The 15197-nt window shown below is 35.9% G+C and overlaps 9 non-coding genes across 9 annotated transcripts; all 9 read right to left on the bottom strand.

Annotated features, from left to right (window-relative positions):
• Positions 1-1310: 1310 nt before the first annotated feature.
• On the bottom strand, positions 1311-1383 carry TRNAV-UAC. Its single transcript has one exon. It is a non-coding gene; the product is annotated as a tRNA-Val (tRNA).
• A 1425-nt stretch (positions 1384-2808) lies between these two features.
• On the bottom strand, positions 2809-2881 carry TRNAV-UAC. Its single transcript has one exon. It is a non-coding gene; the product is annotated as a tRNA-Val (tRNA).
• A 1416-nt stretch (positions 2882-4297) lies between these two features.
• TRNAV-UAC lies at positions 4298-4370 on the bottom strand. Its single transcript has one exon. It is a non-coding gene; the product is annotated as a tRNA-Val (tRNA).
• A 1405-nt stretch (positions 4371-5775) lies between these two features.
• TRNAV-GAC lies at positions 5776-5848 on the bottom strand. The gene has a single exon. It is a non-coding gene; the product is annotated as a tRNA-Val (tRNA).
• Positions 5849-7256: 1408 nt separating this feature from the next.
• Positions 7257-7329, bottom strand: TRNAV-UAC. Its single transcript has one exon. It is a non-coding gene; the product is annotated as a tRNA-Val (tRNA).
• A 1432-nt stretch (positions 7330-8761) lies between these two features.
• Positions 8762-8834, bottom strand: TRNAV-UAC. The gene has a single exon. It is a non-coding gene; the product is annotated as a tRNA-Val (tRNA).
• A 2894-nt stretch (positions 8835-11728) lies between these two features.
• TRNAV-UAC lies at positions 11729-11801 on the bottom strand. Its single transcript has one exon. It is a non-coding gene; the product is annotated as a tRNA-Val (tRNA).
• A 1404-nt stretch (positions 11802-13205) lies between these two features.
• TRNAV-UAC lies at positions 13206-13278 on the bottom strand. The gene has a single exon. It is a non-coding gene; the product is annotated as a tRNA-Val (tRNA).
• A 1407-nt stretch (positions 13279-14685) lies between these two features.
• On the bottom strand, positions 14686-14758 carry TRNAV-UAC. The gene has a single exon. It is a non-coding gene; the product is annotated as a tRNA-Val (tRNA).
• Between the last annotated feature and the right edge of the window lie 439 nt (positions 14759-15197).

Here is a 15197-nt window from a genome sequence, read left to right as displayed (position 1 = left end):
GAGTTAATCACGAAATTCTATAGATAGGTAATTGCACGTATCAAGATTCAAGAAGGCCAACAGACGAAATTATGCAAAAAGTTTGTTGCGTTATCCCCCAAAATCAGATGAACTTCCATCATTAAAATGTGTGGATACGGAAGGAGCTCTACAGAAGATAAATGTTGATGCCCAAGATAATAACTGGGAAGGAACTCTACAAAAGATAAATGCATCAGTGCCCAAGATTAAACTGGGGACTTTTAGTGTGTAAGACTAACGTGATAACCACTAGACCACAACAACCTATTCAGGAAAAGAAACGCTGATATTTTCATAAGCCGTTACTGGCTCCACGTTTTGGGCTTTTGCGGGACAAGCTCAATGTTGTCTCCCTTCAACCTTGTGCTTAAGGGGGTGTGTTAGTGTAATTAGGAATATATGTGGTCAGGATTAGTTTGACTTAACTGGTAACCTATTGTATATGAACAACTACATTACTTGTATTTTGTATTATCACATTCTGTATTTAGATATTCAATCAATAACAAACTCTTCCTCTCATCGTTGCAACCACCACTAAATATATATTTACGCGGCGGTTATATATAATTGTCGCTATGTGTGTGTCGTTAAATATCCCATTTTTTGTAGTGTGTTATCCATTCCAGAGCACATTGTTGTGCCTTCCAGTGCACATTATTGTGGATCGCATGTGACGATTTTTTTTAAAAAAAGATGAGTTGATAAATGGTTGAGATGCAATCGCACGTTTTACCTGTGGCTTCTTTTTCACTTGAACCCTTATATATATACTAGTTACGACATGTGTATTGCGCGAATAGTGCAATGCTCAATGTGTGTTTTTAAATTAGTGTTTCAGTATTTATCAAATAATAAAGTATCATTTGGTATCATGACGTATATCAATGCAAGATTCTCAAATTTTTTCGTAAAAGTAAATATTTCAAGAATGTATAACTATGACCTATGGCAAAAATGTTGGATCAACTAGTGTAATAACCGTTTTAGAGGGAAACACCTTCACTGAATAACACCGAAGCATAGCTTTTGCAACACAAAACACTATTAATTGGCGTGTTCCATGCTTCCTTTTGTTGTCACTTTCGCTCTTTTAGTGCCTTGGCGCAATGCACCTTAAAAAATAAGACAAATTATCCCCCTCCCCCCAAAAAAAAAAACATAAACAAACGAGGCTAATGTTTGAGTGAGACAACATCTTCTCGTGAGACTATAAGACACACACAGAACATAAATGTACTCTAGGTTGTGTACCCTCATGTTAAATAAATTACACAAATAAATGTAAATGTTGGTGCCCAAGATTGAACTGGGGACCTTCAGTGTGTAAGACTGACGTGATAACCACTACACCACACCAACTAGTTGAAAAGAATAATATCTGAAATTGAAAAAAGAATGCCAAAGGCCAACCCTAACCAAGAAGAGGTGATCGGTTCTAATCAAAACGGTTCATAGAGAGTTAATCACGAAATTCTATAGATAGGTAATTGCGCGTATCAAGATTCAAGAAGGCCAACAGACGAAATTATGCCAAAAGTTTGTTGAGTTATCCCCCAAAATCAGATGAACTTCCATCGTTAAAATGTGTTGATTCGGAAGGAGCTCTACAGAAGATAAATGTTGATGCCCAAGATAATAACTGGGAAGGAACTCTGCAAAAGATAAATGCATCAGTGCCCAAGATTGAACTGGGGACTTTTAGTGTGTAAGACTAACGTGATAACCACTAGACCAAAACAATCTATTCAGGAAAAGAAGCGCTGATATTTTCACGAAGTCGTTACTGGCTCCACGTTTTGGGCTTTTGCGGGACAATCTCAATGTTGTTTCCCTTCATACTTGTGCTTAAGGGGGTGTGTTAGTGTAATTAGGAATATATGTGGTCAGGATTAGTTTGACTTAACTGGTAACCTATTGTATATGAACAACTACATTACTTGTATTTTGTATTATCACATTCTGTATTTAGATATTCAATCAATAACAAACTCTTCCTATCATCGTTACAACCACCACTAAATATATATTTACGCGGCGGTTATATATAATTGTCGCTATGTGTGTGTCGTTAAATATCCCATTTTTTGTAGTGTGTTATCCATTCCAGAGCACATTGTTGTGCTTTCCAGTGCACATTATTGTGGATCGCATGTGACGATTTTTTTTTAAAAAAAGATGAGTTGATAAATGGTTGAGATGCAATCGCACGTTTTACCTGTGGCTTCTTTTTCACTTGAACCCTTATATATATACTAGTTACGACATGTGTATTGCGCAAATAGTGCAATGCTCAATGTGTGTTTTTAAATTTGTGTTTCAGTATTTATCAAATAATAAAGTATCATTTGGTATCATGACGTATATCAATGCAAGATACTCAAATTTTTTCGTAAAAGTAAATATTTCAAGAATGTATAACTATGACCTATGGCAAAAATGTTGGATCAACTAGTGTAATAACCGTTTTAGAGGGAAACACCTTCACTGAATAACACCGAAGCATAGCTTTTGCAACACAAAACACTATTAATTGGCGTGTTCCATGCTTCATTTCGTTGTCACTTTCGCTCTTTTAGTGCCTTGGCGCAATGCACCTTAAAAAATAAGACAAATTCTCCCCCTCCACCCCCCCCCCCCCCCCCAAAAAAAAAAAAACATAAACAAACGAGGCTAAGCTTAGAGTGAGACAACATCTTCTCGTGAGACTATAAGACACACACAGAACATAAATGTACTCTAGGTTGTGTACCCTCATGTTAAATAAATTACACAAATAAATGCAAATGTTGATGCCCAGGATTGAACTAGGGATCTTAAGTGTGTAAGACTGACATGATAACCACGACACCACACCAACTAATTGAAAAGAATAATATCTGAAATTGAAAAAAGAATGCCAAAGGCCAACCCTAACCAAGAAGAGGTGATCGGTTCTAATCAAAACGGTTAATAGAGAGTTAATCACGCAATTCTATAGATAGGTAATTGCACGTATCAAGATTCAAGAAGGCCAACGAAATTATTCCAAAAGTTTGTTGAGTTATCCCCTAAAATCAGATGAACTTCCATCGTTAAAATGTGTTGATATGGAATGAGCTCTACAGAAGATAAATGTTGATGCCCAAGATAATAACTGGGAAAGAACTCTGCAAAAGATAAATGCATCAGTGCCCAAGATTGAACTGGGGACTTTTAGTGAGTAAGACTAACGTGATAACCACTAGACCAAAACAACCTATTCAGGAAAAGAAGCGCTGATATTTTCACGAAGTCGTTAATGGCTCCACGTTTTGGGCTTTTGCGGGACAATCTCAATGTTGTTTCCCTTCAACCTTGTGCTTAAGGGGGTGTGTTAGTGTAATTAGGAATATATGTGGTCAGGATTAGTTTGACTTAACTGGTAACCTATTGTATATGAACAACTACATTACTTGTATTTTGTATTATCACATTCTGTATTTAGATATTCAATCAATAACAAACTCTTCCTCTCATCGTTGCAACCACCACTAAATATATATTTACGCGGCGGTTATATATAATTGTCGCTGTGTGTGTCGTTAAATATCCCATTTTTTGTAGTGTGTTATCCATTTCAGAGCACATTGTTGTGCCTTCCAGTGCACATTATTGTGGATCGCATGTGATGAATTTTTAAAAAAAAAGATGAGTTGATAAATGGTTGAGATGCAATCGCACGTTTTACCTGTGGCTTCTTTTTCACTTGAACCCTTATATATATACTAGTTACGACATGTGTATTGCGCGAATAGTGCAGTGCTCAATGTGTATTTTTAAATTAGTGTTTCAGTATTTATCAAATAATAAAGTATCATTTGGTATCATGACGTATATCAATGCAAGATTATCAAATTTTTTCGTAAAAGTAAATATTTCAAGAATGTATAACTATGACCAAAGGCAAAAATGTTGGATCAACAAGTGTAATAACCGTTTTAGAGGGAAACACCATCACTAAATAATACCGAAGCATAGCTTTTGCAACACAAAACACTATTAATTGGCATGTTCCATGCTTCCTTTTGTTGTCACTTTCGCACTTTTAGTGCCTTGGCGCAGTGCACCTTAAAAAATAAAACCAAATTCTCCCCCTTCCCCCCCACCCCCCCCCCCAAAAAAAAAAAACATAAACAAACGAAGCTAATGTTAGAGTGAGACGACATCTTCTCGTGAGACTATAAGACACACATAACATAAATGTACTCTAGGTTGTGTACCCTCATGTTAAGTAAATTACATAAATAAATGCAAATGTTGATGCCTAGGATTGAACTGGGGACCTTCAGTGTGTAAGACTGACGTGTTAACCACTACACCACACCAACTAGTTAAAACGAATAAGATCTTAAATTGAAAAAAGAAAGCCAAAGGTCAACCCTAACCAAGAAGAGATGATCGGTTCTAATTAAAACGGTTAATTGAGAGTTAATCAAGAAATGCTATAGACAGGTAATTGCACGTATCAAGATTCAAGAAGGCCAACAGACGAAATTATACAAAAAGTTTGTTGAGTTATCCCCCAAAATCAGATGAACTTCCATCGTTAAAATGTGTTGATACGGAAGGAGCTCTATAGAAGATAAATGTTGATGCCCAAGATAATAACTGGGAAGGAACTCTGCAAAAGATAAATGCATCAGTGCCCAAGATTGAACTGGGGACTTTTAGTGTGTAAAACTAACGTGATAACCACTAAACCACAACAACCTATTCAGGAAAAGAAGCGTTGATATTTTCACGAAGCCGTTACTGGCTCCACGTTTTGGGCTTTTGGGGGAAAATCTCAATGTTGTTTCCCTTCAACCTTGTGCTTAAGGGGGTGTGTTAGTGTAATTTGGAATATATGTGGTCAGGATTAGTTTGACTTAACTGGTAACCTATTGTATATGAACAAATACATTACTTGTGTTTTGTATTATCACATTCTGTATTTAGATATTCAATCAATAACAAACTCTTCCTCTCATCGTTGCAACCACCACTAAATATATATTTACGCGGCGGTTTTATATAATTGTCGCTATGTGTGTGTCGTTAAATATCCCATTTTTTGTAGTGTGTTATCCATTCCAGAGCACATTGTTGTGCCTTCCAGTGCACATTATTGTGGATCGCATGTGACGAATTTTTTTTAAAAAAGATGAGTTGATAAATGGTTGAGATGCAATCGCACGTTTTACCTGTGGCTTCTTTTTCACTTAAACCCTTATATATATACTAGTTACGACATGTGTATTGCGCGAATAGTGCAATGCTCAATGTGTATTTTTAAATTAGTGTTTCAGTATTTATCAAATAATAAAGTATCGTTTGGTATCATGACGTATATCAATGCAAGATTCTCAAATTTTTTCGTAAAAGTAAATATTTCAAGAATGTATAACTATGACCTATGGCAAAAATGTTGGATCAACTAGTGTAATAACCGTTTTAGAGGGAAACACCTTCACTGAATAACACCGAAGCATAGTTTTTGCAATACAAAACACTATTAATTGGCGTGTTCCATGCTTCCTTTTGTTGTCACTTTTGCTCTTTTAGTGCCTTGGCGCAATTAACCTTAAAAAATAAGACAAATTCTCCCCCCCCCCCCAAAAAAAACATAAACAAACGAGGCTAATGTTAGAGTGAGACAACATCTTCTTGTGAGACTATAAGACACACACAGAACATAAATGTACTCTAGGTTGTGTACCCTCAAGTTAAGTAAATTACACAAATAAATGCAAATGTTGGTGCCCAGGATTGAACTGGTGACCTTCAGTGTGTCAGACTAACGTGATAACCACTACACCACACCAATTAGTTGAAAAGAGTAATATCTGAAATTGAAAAAAGAATGCCAAAGGCCAACCCTAACCAAGAAGAGGTGATCGATTCTAATCAAAACGGTTAATAGAGAGTTAATCACGAAATTCTATAGACAGGTAATTGCACGTATCAAGATTCAAGAAGGCCAACAGACGAAATTATGCAAAAAGTTTGTTGAGTTATCCCCCAAAATCAGATGAACTTCCATAGTTAAAATGTGTTGATACGGAAGGAGCTCTACAGTAGATAAATGTTGATGCCCAAGATAATAACTGGGAAGGAACTCTGCAAAAGATAAATGCATCAGTGCCCAAGATTGAACTACGGAGTTTTAGTGTGTAAGACTAACGTGATAACCACTCAACCATAACAACCTATTCAGGAAAAGAAGCGTTGATATTTTCACGAAGCCGTTACTGGCTCCACGTTTTGGGCTTTTGCGGGAAAATCTCAATGTTGTTTCCCTTCAACCTTGTGCTTAAGGGGGTGTGTTAGTGTAATTAGGAATATATGTGGTCAGGATTAGTTTGACTTAACTGGTAACCTATTGTATATGAACAACTACATTACTTGTATTCTGTATTATCACATTCTGTATTTAGATATTCAATCAATAACAAACTCTTCCTCTCATCGTTGCAACCACCACTAAATATATATTCTCGCGGCGGTTATATATAATTGTCGCTATGTGTGTGTCGTTAAATATCCCATTTTTTGTAGTGTGTTATCCATTCCAGAGCACATTGTTGTGCCTTCCATTGCACATTATTGTGGATCGCATGTGACAATATTTTTTTAAAAAAAGATGAGTTGATAAATGGTTGAGATGCAATCGCACGTTTTACCTGTGGCTTCTTTTTCACTTGAACCCTTATATATATACTAGTTACGTTAGTTGTATTGCGCGAATAGTGCAATGCTCAATGTGTATTTTTAAATTAGTGTTTCAGTATTTATCAAATAATAAAGTATCATTTGGTATCATGACGTATATCAATGCAAGATTATCAAATTTTTTCGTAAAAGTAAATATTTCAAGAATGTATAACTATGACCAAAGGCAAAAATGTTGGATCAACTAGTGTAATAACCGTTTTAGAGGGAAACACCATCACTAAATAATACCGAAGCATAGCTTTTGCAACACAAAACACTATTAATTGGCCTGTTCCATGCTTCCTTTTGTTGTCACTTTCGCTCTTTTACTGCCTTGGCGCAATTAACCTTAAAAAATAAGACAAATTCTCCCCCTCCCCCCCAAAAAAAAACATAAACAAACGAGGCTAATGTTAGAGTGAGACAACATCTTCTCGTGAGACTATAAGACACACACAGAACATAAATGTACTCTAGGTTGTGTACCCTCATGTTAAGTAAATTACACAAATAAATGCAAATGTTAATGCCTAGGATTGAACTGAGGACCTTCAATGTGTAAGACTAACATGTTAACCACTACACCACACCAACTAGTTGAAATAAATAAGATCTGAAATTGAAAAAAGAAAGCCAAAGGTCAACCCTAACCAAGAAGATGTGATCGGTTCGAATCAAAACGGTTAATTGATAGTTAATCAAGAAATGCAATAGACAGGTAATTGCACGTATCAAGATTCAAGAAGGCCAACAGACGAAATTATGCAAAAATTTGTTGAGTTATCCCCCAAAATCAGATGAACTTCCATCGTTAAAATGTGTTGATACGGAAGGAGCTCTACAGAAGATAAATGTTGATGCCCAAGATAATAACTGGGAAGGAACTCTGCAAAAGATAAATGCATCAGTGCCCAAGATTGAACTGGGGACTTTTAATGTGTAAAACTAACGTGATAACCACTAAACCACAACAACCTATTCAGGAAAAGAAGCGTTGATATTTTCACGAAGCCGTTACTGGCTCCACGTTTTGGGCTTTTACGGGAAAATCTCAATGTTGTTTCCCTTCAACCTTGTGCTTAAGGGGGTGTGTTAGTGTAATTAGGAATATATGTGGTCAGGATTAGTTTGACTTAACTGGTAAGCTATTGTATATGAACAACTACATTACTTGTATTTTGTATTATCACATTCTGTATTTAGATATTCAATCAATAACAAACTCTTCCTCTCATCGTTGCAACCACCACTAAATATATATTCTCGCGGCGGTTATATATAATTGTCGCTATGTGTGTGTTGTTAAATATCCCATTTTTTGTAGTGTGTTATCCATTCCAGAGCACATTGTTGTGCCTTCCATTGCACATTATTGTGGATCGCATGTGACGAATTTTTTTTTTAAAAAAAATGAGTTGATAAATGGTTGACATGCAATCGCACGTTTTACCTGTGGCTTCTTTTTCACTTGAACCCTTATATATATACTAGTTACGTCAGTTGTATTGCGCGAATAGTGCAATGCTCAATGTGTATTTTTAAATTAGTGTTTCAGTATTTATCAAATAATAAAGTATCATTTGGTATCATGACGTATATCAATGCAAGATTATCAAATTTTTTCGTAAAAGTAAATATTTCAAGAATGTATAACTATGACCAAAGGCAAAAATGTTGGATCAACAAGTGTAATAACCGTTTTAGAGGGAAACACCATCACTAAATAATACCGAAGCATAGCTTTTGCAACACAAAACACTATTAATTGGCGTGTTCCATGCTTCCTTTTGTTGTCACTTTCGCACTTTTAGTGCCTTGGCGCAGTGCACCTTAAAAAATAAAACCAAATTCTCCCCCTTCCCCCCCACCCCCCCACCCCCCCCCCAAAAAAAAAAAAAACATAAACAAACGAAGCTAATGTTAGAGTGAGACGACATCTTCTCGTGAGACTATAAGACACACATAACATAAATGTACTCTAGGTTGTGTACCCTCATGTTAAGTAAATTACACAAATAAATGCAAATGTTGATGCCTAGGATTGAACTGGGGACCTTCAGTGTGTAAGACTGACGTGTTAACCACTACACCACACCAACTAGTTAAGATGAATAAGATCTTAAATTCAAAAAAGAAAGCCAAAGGTCAACCCTAACCAAGAAGAGATGATCGGTTCTAATTAAAACGGTTAATTGAGAGTTAATCAAGAAATGCTATAGACAGGTAATTGCACGTATCAAGATTCAAGAAGGCCAACAGACGAAATTATACAAAAAGTTTGTTGAGTTATCCCCCAAAATCAGATGAACTTCCATCGTTAAAATGTGTTGATACGAAAGGAGCTCTATAGAAGATAAATGTTGATGCCCAAGATAATAACTGGGAAGGAACTCTGCAAAAGATAAATGCATCAGTGCCCAAGATTGAACTGGGGACTTTTAGTGTGTAAGACTAACGTGATAACCACTCAACCATAACAACCTATTCAGGAAAAGAAGCGTTGATATTTTCACGAAGCCGTTACTGGCTCCACGTTTTGGGCTTTTGGGGGAAAATCTCAATGTTGTTTCCCTTCAACCTTGTGCTTAAGGGGGTGTGTTAGTGTAATTTGGAATATATGTGGTCAGGATTAGTTTGACTTAACTGGTAACCTATTGTATATGAACAACTACATTACTTGTGTTTTGTATTATCACATTCTGTATTTAGATATTCAATCAATAACAAACTCTTCCTCTCATCGTTGCAACCACCACTAAATATATATTTACGCGGCGGTTATATATAATTGTCGCTATGTGTGTGTCGTTAAATATCCCATTTTTTGTAGTGTGTTATCCATTCCAGAGCACATTGTTGTGCCTTCCAGTGCACATTATTGTGGATCGCATGTGACGAATTTTTTTTAAAAAAGATGAGTTGATAAATGGTTGAGATGCAATCGCACGTTTTACCTGTGGCTTCTTTTTCACTTGAACCCTTATATATATATTAGTTACGACATGTGTATTGCGCGAATAGTGCAATGCTCAATGTGTATTTTTAAATTAGTGTTTCAGTATTTATCAAATAATAAAGTATCATTTGGTATCTTGACGTATATCAATGCAAGATTCTCAAATTTTTTCGTAAAAGTAAATATTTCAAGAATGTATAACTATGACCTATGGCAAAAATGTTGGATCAACTAGTGTAATAACCGTTTTAGAGGGAAACACCTTCACTGAATAACACCGAAGCATAGTTTTTGCAATACAAAACACTATTAATTGGCGTGTTCCATGCTTCCTTTTGTTGTCACTTTTGCTCTTTTAGTGCCTTGGCGCAATTAACCTTAAAAAATAAGACAAATTCTCTCCCCCCCCCCCCCCCCCAAAAAAAAAAAAAACATAAACAAACGAGGTTAATGTTAGAGTGAGACAACATCTTCTCGTGAGACTATAAGACACACACAGAACATAAATGTACTCTAGGTTGTGTACCCTCAAGTTAAGTAAATTACACAAATAAATGAAAATGTTGGTGCCCAGGATTGAATTGGTGACCTTCAGTGTGTAAGAATAACGTGATAACCACTACACCACACAAATTAATTGAAAAGAGTAATATCTGAAATTGAAAAAAGAATGCCAAAGGCCAACCCTAACCAAGAAAAGGTGATCGGTTCTAATCAAAACGGTTAATAGAGAGTTAATCACGAAATTCTATAGACAGGTAATTGCACGATTCAAGATTCAAGAAGGCCAACAGACGAAATTATGCAAAAAGTTTGTTGAGTTATCCCCCAAAATCAGATGAACTTCCATAGTTAAAATGTGTTGATACGGAAGGAGCTCTACAGTAGATAAATGTTGATGCCCAAGATAATAACTGGGAAGGAACTCTGCAAAAGATAAATGCATCAGTGCCCAAGATTGAACTACGGAGTTTTAGTGTGTAAGACTAACGTGATAACCACTCAACCATAACAACCTATTCAGGAAAAGAAGCGTTGATATTTTCACGAAGCCGTTACTGGCTCCACGTTTTGGGCTTTTGCGGGAAAATCTCAATGTTGTTTCCCTTCAACCTTGTGCTTAAGGGGGTGTGTTAGTGTAATTAGGAATATATGGGGTCAGGATTAGTTTGACTTAACTGGTAACCTATTGTATATGAAAAACTACATTACTTGTATTCTGTATTATCACATTCTGTATTTAGATATTCAATTAATAAAAAAACTCTTCCTCTCATCGTTGCAACCACCACTAAATATATATTTACGCGGCGGTTATATATAATTGTCGCTATGTGTGTGTCGTTAAATATCCCATTTTTTGTAGTGTGTTATCCATTCCAGAGCACATTGTTGTGCCTTCTAATGCACATTATTGTGGATCGCATGTGACGAATTTTTTTTTTAAAAAAGATGAGTTGATAAATGGTTGAGATGAAATCGCACGTTTTACCTGTGGCTTCTTTTTCACTTGAACCCTTATATATATATATACTAGTTACGACATGTGTATTGCGCGAATAGTGCAATGCTCAATGTGTATTTTTAAATTAGTGTTTCAGTATTTATCAAATAAAGTATCATTTGGTATCATGAAGTATATCAATGCAAGATTATCAAATTTTTTCGTAAAAGTAAATATGTTAAGAATGTATAACTATGACCTAAGGCAAAAATGTTGGATCAACTAGTGTAATAACCGTTTTAGAGGGAAACACCATCACTAAATAATACCGAAGCATAGCTTTTGCAACACAAAACACTCTTAATTGGCGTGTTCCATGCTTCCTTTTGTTGTCACTTTCGCACTTTTAGTGCCTTGGCGCAGTGCACCTTAAAAAATAAAACCAAATTCTCCCCCTCCCCCCCAAAAAAAACATAAACAAACGAGACTAATGTTAGAGTGAGACGACATCTTCTCGTGAGACTATAAGACACACAGAACATAAATGTACTCTAGGTTGTGTACGTTAAGTAAATTACACAAATAAATGCAAATGTTGATGCCCAGGATTGCACTGGGAACCTTCAGTGTGTAAAACTGACGTGTTAACCACTTCACCACACCAACTAGTTAAAATGAATAAAATCTGAAATTGAAAAAAGAAAGCCAAAGGTCAACCCTAACCAAGAAGAGATGATCGGTTCTAATCAAAACGGTTAATAAAGAGTTAATCAAGAAATGCATTAGACAGGTAATTGCACGTATCAAGATTCAAGAAGGCCAACAGACGAAATTATACAAAAAGTTTGTTGAGTTATCCCCCAAAATCAGATGAACTTCCATCGTTAAAATGTGTTGATACGGAAGGAGCTCTACAGAAGATAAATGTTGATGCCCAAGATAATAACTGGGAAGGAACTCTGCAAAAGATAAATGCATCAGTGCCCAAGATTGAACTGGGGACTTTTAGTGTGTAAAACTAACGTGATAACCACTAAACCACAACAACCTATTCAGGAAAAGAAGCGTTGATATTTTCACGAAGCCGTTACTGGCTCCACGTTATGGGCTTTTGGGGGAAAATCTCAATGTTGTTTCCCTTCAACCTTGTGCTTAAGGGGGTGTGTTAGTGTAATTAGGAATATATGTGGTCAGGATTAGTTTGACTTAACTGGTAACCTATTGTATATGAACAACTACATTACTTGTGTTTTGTATTATCACATTCTGTATTTAGATATTCAATCAATAACAAACTCTTCCTCTCATCGTTGCAACCACCACTAAATATATATTTACGCGGCGGTTATATATAATTGTCGCTATGTGTGTGTCGTTAAATATCCCATTTTTTGTAGTGTGTTATCCATTCCAGAGCACATTGTTCTGCCTTCCAGTGCACATTATTGTGGATCGCATGTGACGAATTTTTTTTAAAAAATATGAGTTGATAAATGGTTGAGATGCAATCGCACGTTTTACCTGTGGCTTCTTTTTCACTTGAGCCTTATATATATACTAGTTACGACATGTGTATTGCGCGAATAGTGCAATGCTCAATGTGTATTTTTAAATTAGTGTTTCAGTATTTATCAAATAATAAAGTATCATTTGGTATCATGACGTATATCAATCCAAGATTCTCAAATTTTTTCGTAAAAGTAAATATTTCAAGAATGTATAACTATGACCTATGGCAAAAATGTTGGATCAACTAGTGTAATAACCGTTTTAGAGGGAAACACCTTCACTGAATAACACCGAAGCATAGCTTTTGCAACACAAAACACTATTAATTGGCGTGTTCCATGCTTCCTTTTGTTGTCACTTTCGCTCTTTTAGAGCCTTGGCGCAATTAACCTTAAAAAATAAGACAAATTCTCCCCCTCCCCAAAAAAAAAACATAAACAAACGAGGCTAATGTTAGAGTGAGACAACATCTTCTCGTGAGACTATAAGACACACACAGAACATAAATGTACTCTAGGTTGTGTACCCTCATGTTAAGTAAATTACACAAATAAGATCAAATGTTGGTGCCCAGGATTGAACTGGTGACCTTCAGTGTGTAAGACTAACGTGATAACCACTTCACCACACCAACTAGTTGAAAAGTATAATATCTGAAATTGAAAAAAGAATGCCAAAGGCCAACCCTAGCCAAGAAGAGGTGATCGGTTCTAATCAAAACGGTTAATAGAGAGTTAATCACGAAATTCTATAGACAGGTAATTGCACGTATCAAGATTCAAGAAGGCCAACAGACGAAATTATGCAAAAAGTTTGTTGAGTTATCCGCCAAAAGCAGATGAACTTCCATCGTTAAAATGTGTTGATACGGAAGGAGCTCTACAGAAGATAAATGTTGATGCCCAAGATAATAACTGGGAAGGAACTCTGCAAAAGATAAATGCATCAGTGCCCAAGATTGAACTGGGGACTTTTAGTGTGTAAGACTAACGTGATAACCACTCAACCATAACAACCTATTTAGGAAAAGAAGCGTTGATATTTTCACGAAGCCGTTACTGGCTCCACGTTTTGGGCTTTTGCGGGAAAATCTCAATGTTGTTTCCCTTCAACCTTGTGCTTAAGGGGGTGTGTTAGTGTAATTAGGAATATATGTAGTCAGGATTATTTTGACTTAACTGGTAACCTATTGTATATGAACAACTACATTACTTGTATTTTGTATTATCACATTCTGTATTTAGATATTCAATCAATAACAAACTCTTCCTCTCATCGTTGCAACCACCACTAAATATATATTTATGCGGCGGTTATATATAATTGTCGCTATGTGTGTTTCGTTAAATATCCCATTTTTTGTAGTGTGTTATCCATTCCAGAGCACATTGTTGTGCCTTCTAGTGCACATTATTGTGGATTGCATGTGACGAATTTTTTTTTTAAAAAAGATGAGTTGATAAATGGTTGACATGCAATCGCACGTTTTACCTGTGGCTTCTTTTTCACTTGAACCCTTATATATATATACTAGTTACGACATGTGTATTGCGCGAATAGTGCAATGCTCAATGTGTATTTTTAAATTAGTGTTTCAGTTTTTATCAAATAAAGTATCATTTGGTATCATGACGTATATCAATGCAAGATTATCAAATTTTTTCGTAAAAGTAAATATTTTAAGAATGTATAACTATGACCTAAGGCAAAAATGTTGGATCAACTTGTGTAATAACCGTTTTAGAGGGAAACACCATCACTAAATAATACCGAAGCATAGCTTTTGCAAAACAAAACACTATTAACTGGCGTGTTCCATGCTTCCTTTTGTTGTCACTTTCGCACTTTTAGTGCCTTGGCGCAGTGCACCTTAAAAAATAAAACCAAATTCCCCCCCTCCCCCCCAAAAAAAAACATAAACAAACGAGGCTAATGTTAGAGTGAGACGACATCTTCTCGTGAGACTATAAGACACACACAACATAAATGACCTCTAGGTTGTGTACCCTCATGTTAAGTAAATTACACAAATAAATGCAAATGTTGATGCCCAGGATTGAACTGGGAACCTTCAGTGTGTAAAACTGACGTGTTAACCACTACACCACACCAACTAGTTGAAATGAATAAGATCTGAAATTGAAAAAAGAAAGCCAAAGGTCAACCCTAACCAAGAAAAGATGATCGGTTCTAATCAAAACGGTTAATAGAGAGTTAATCAAGAAATGCATTAGACAGGTAATTCCACGTATCAAGATTCAAGAAGGCCAACAGACGAAATTATGCAAAAAGTTTGTTGAGTTATCCCCCAAAATCAGATGAACTTCCATCATTAAAATGTGTGGATACGGAAGGAGCTCTTCAAAAGATAAACGTTGATGCCTAAGATAATAACTGGGAAGGAACTCTGCAAAAGATAAATGCATCAGTGCCCAAGATTGAACTGGGGACTTTTAGTGTGTAAGACAAACGTGATAACCACTAGACACAACAACCTATTCAGGAAAAGAAGTGCTGATATTTTCACGAATCCGTTACTGGCTCCACGTTTTG

The sequence above is a fragment of the Ipomoea nil genome, unplaced genomic scaffold (assembly GCF_001879475.1).
Source record: "Ipomoea nil cultivar Tokyo-kokei standard unplaced genomic scaffold, Asagao_1.1 scaffold0465, whole genome shotgun sequence".
NCBI classification, from domain to species: domain Eukaryota; kingdom Viridiplantae; phylum Streptophyta; class Magnoliopsida; order Solanales; family Convolvulaceae; genus Ipomoea; species Ipomoea nil.
This window is presented reverse-complemented; position numbering and strand designations above follow the sequence as displayed.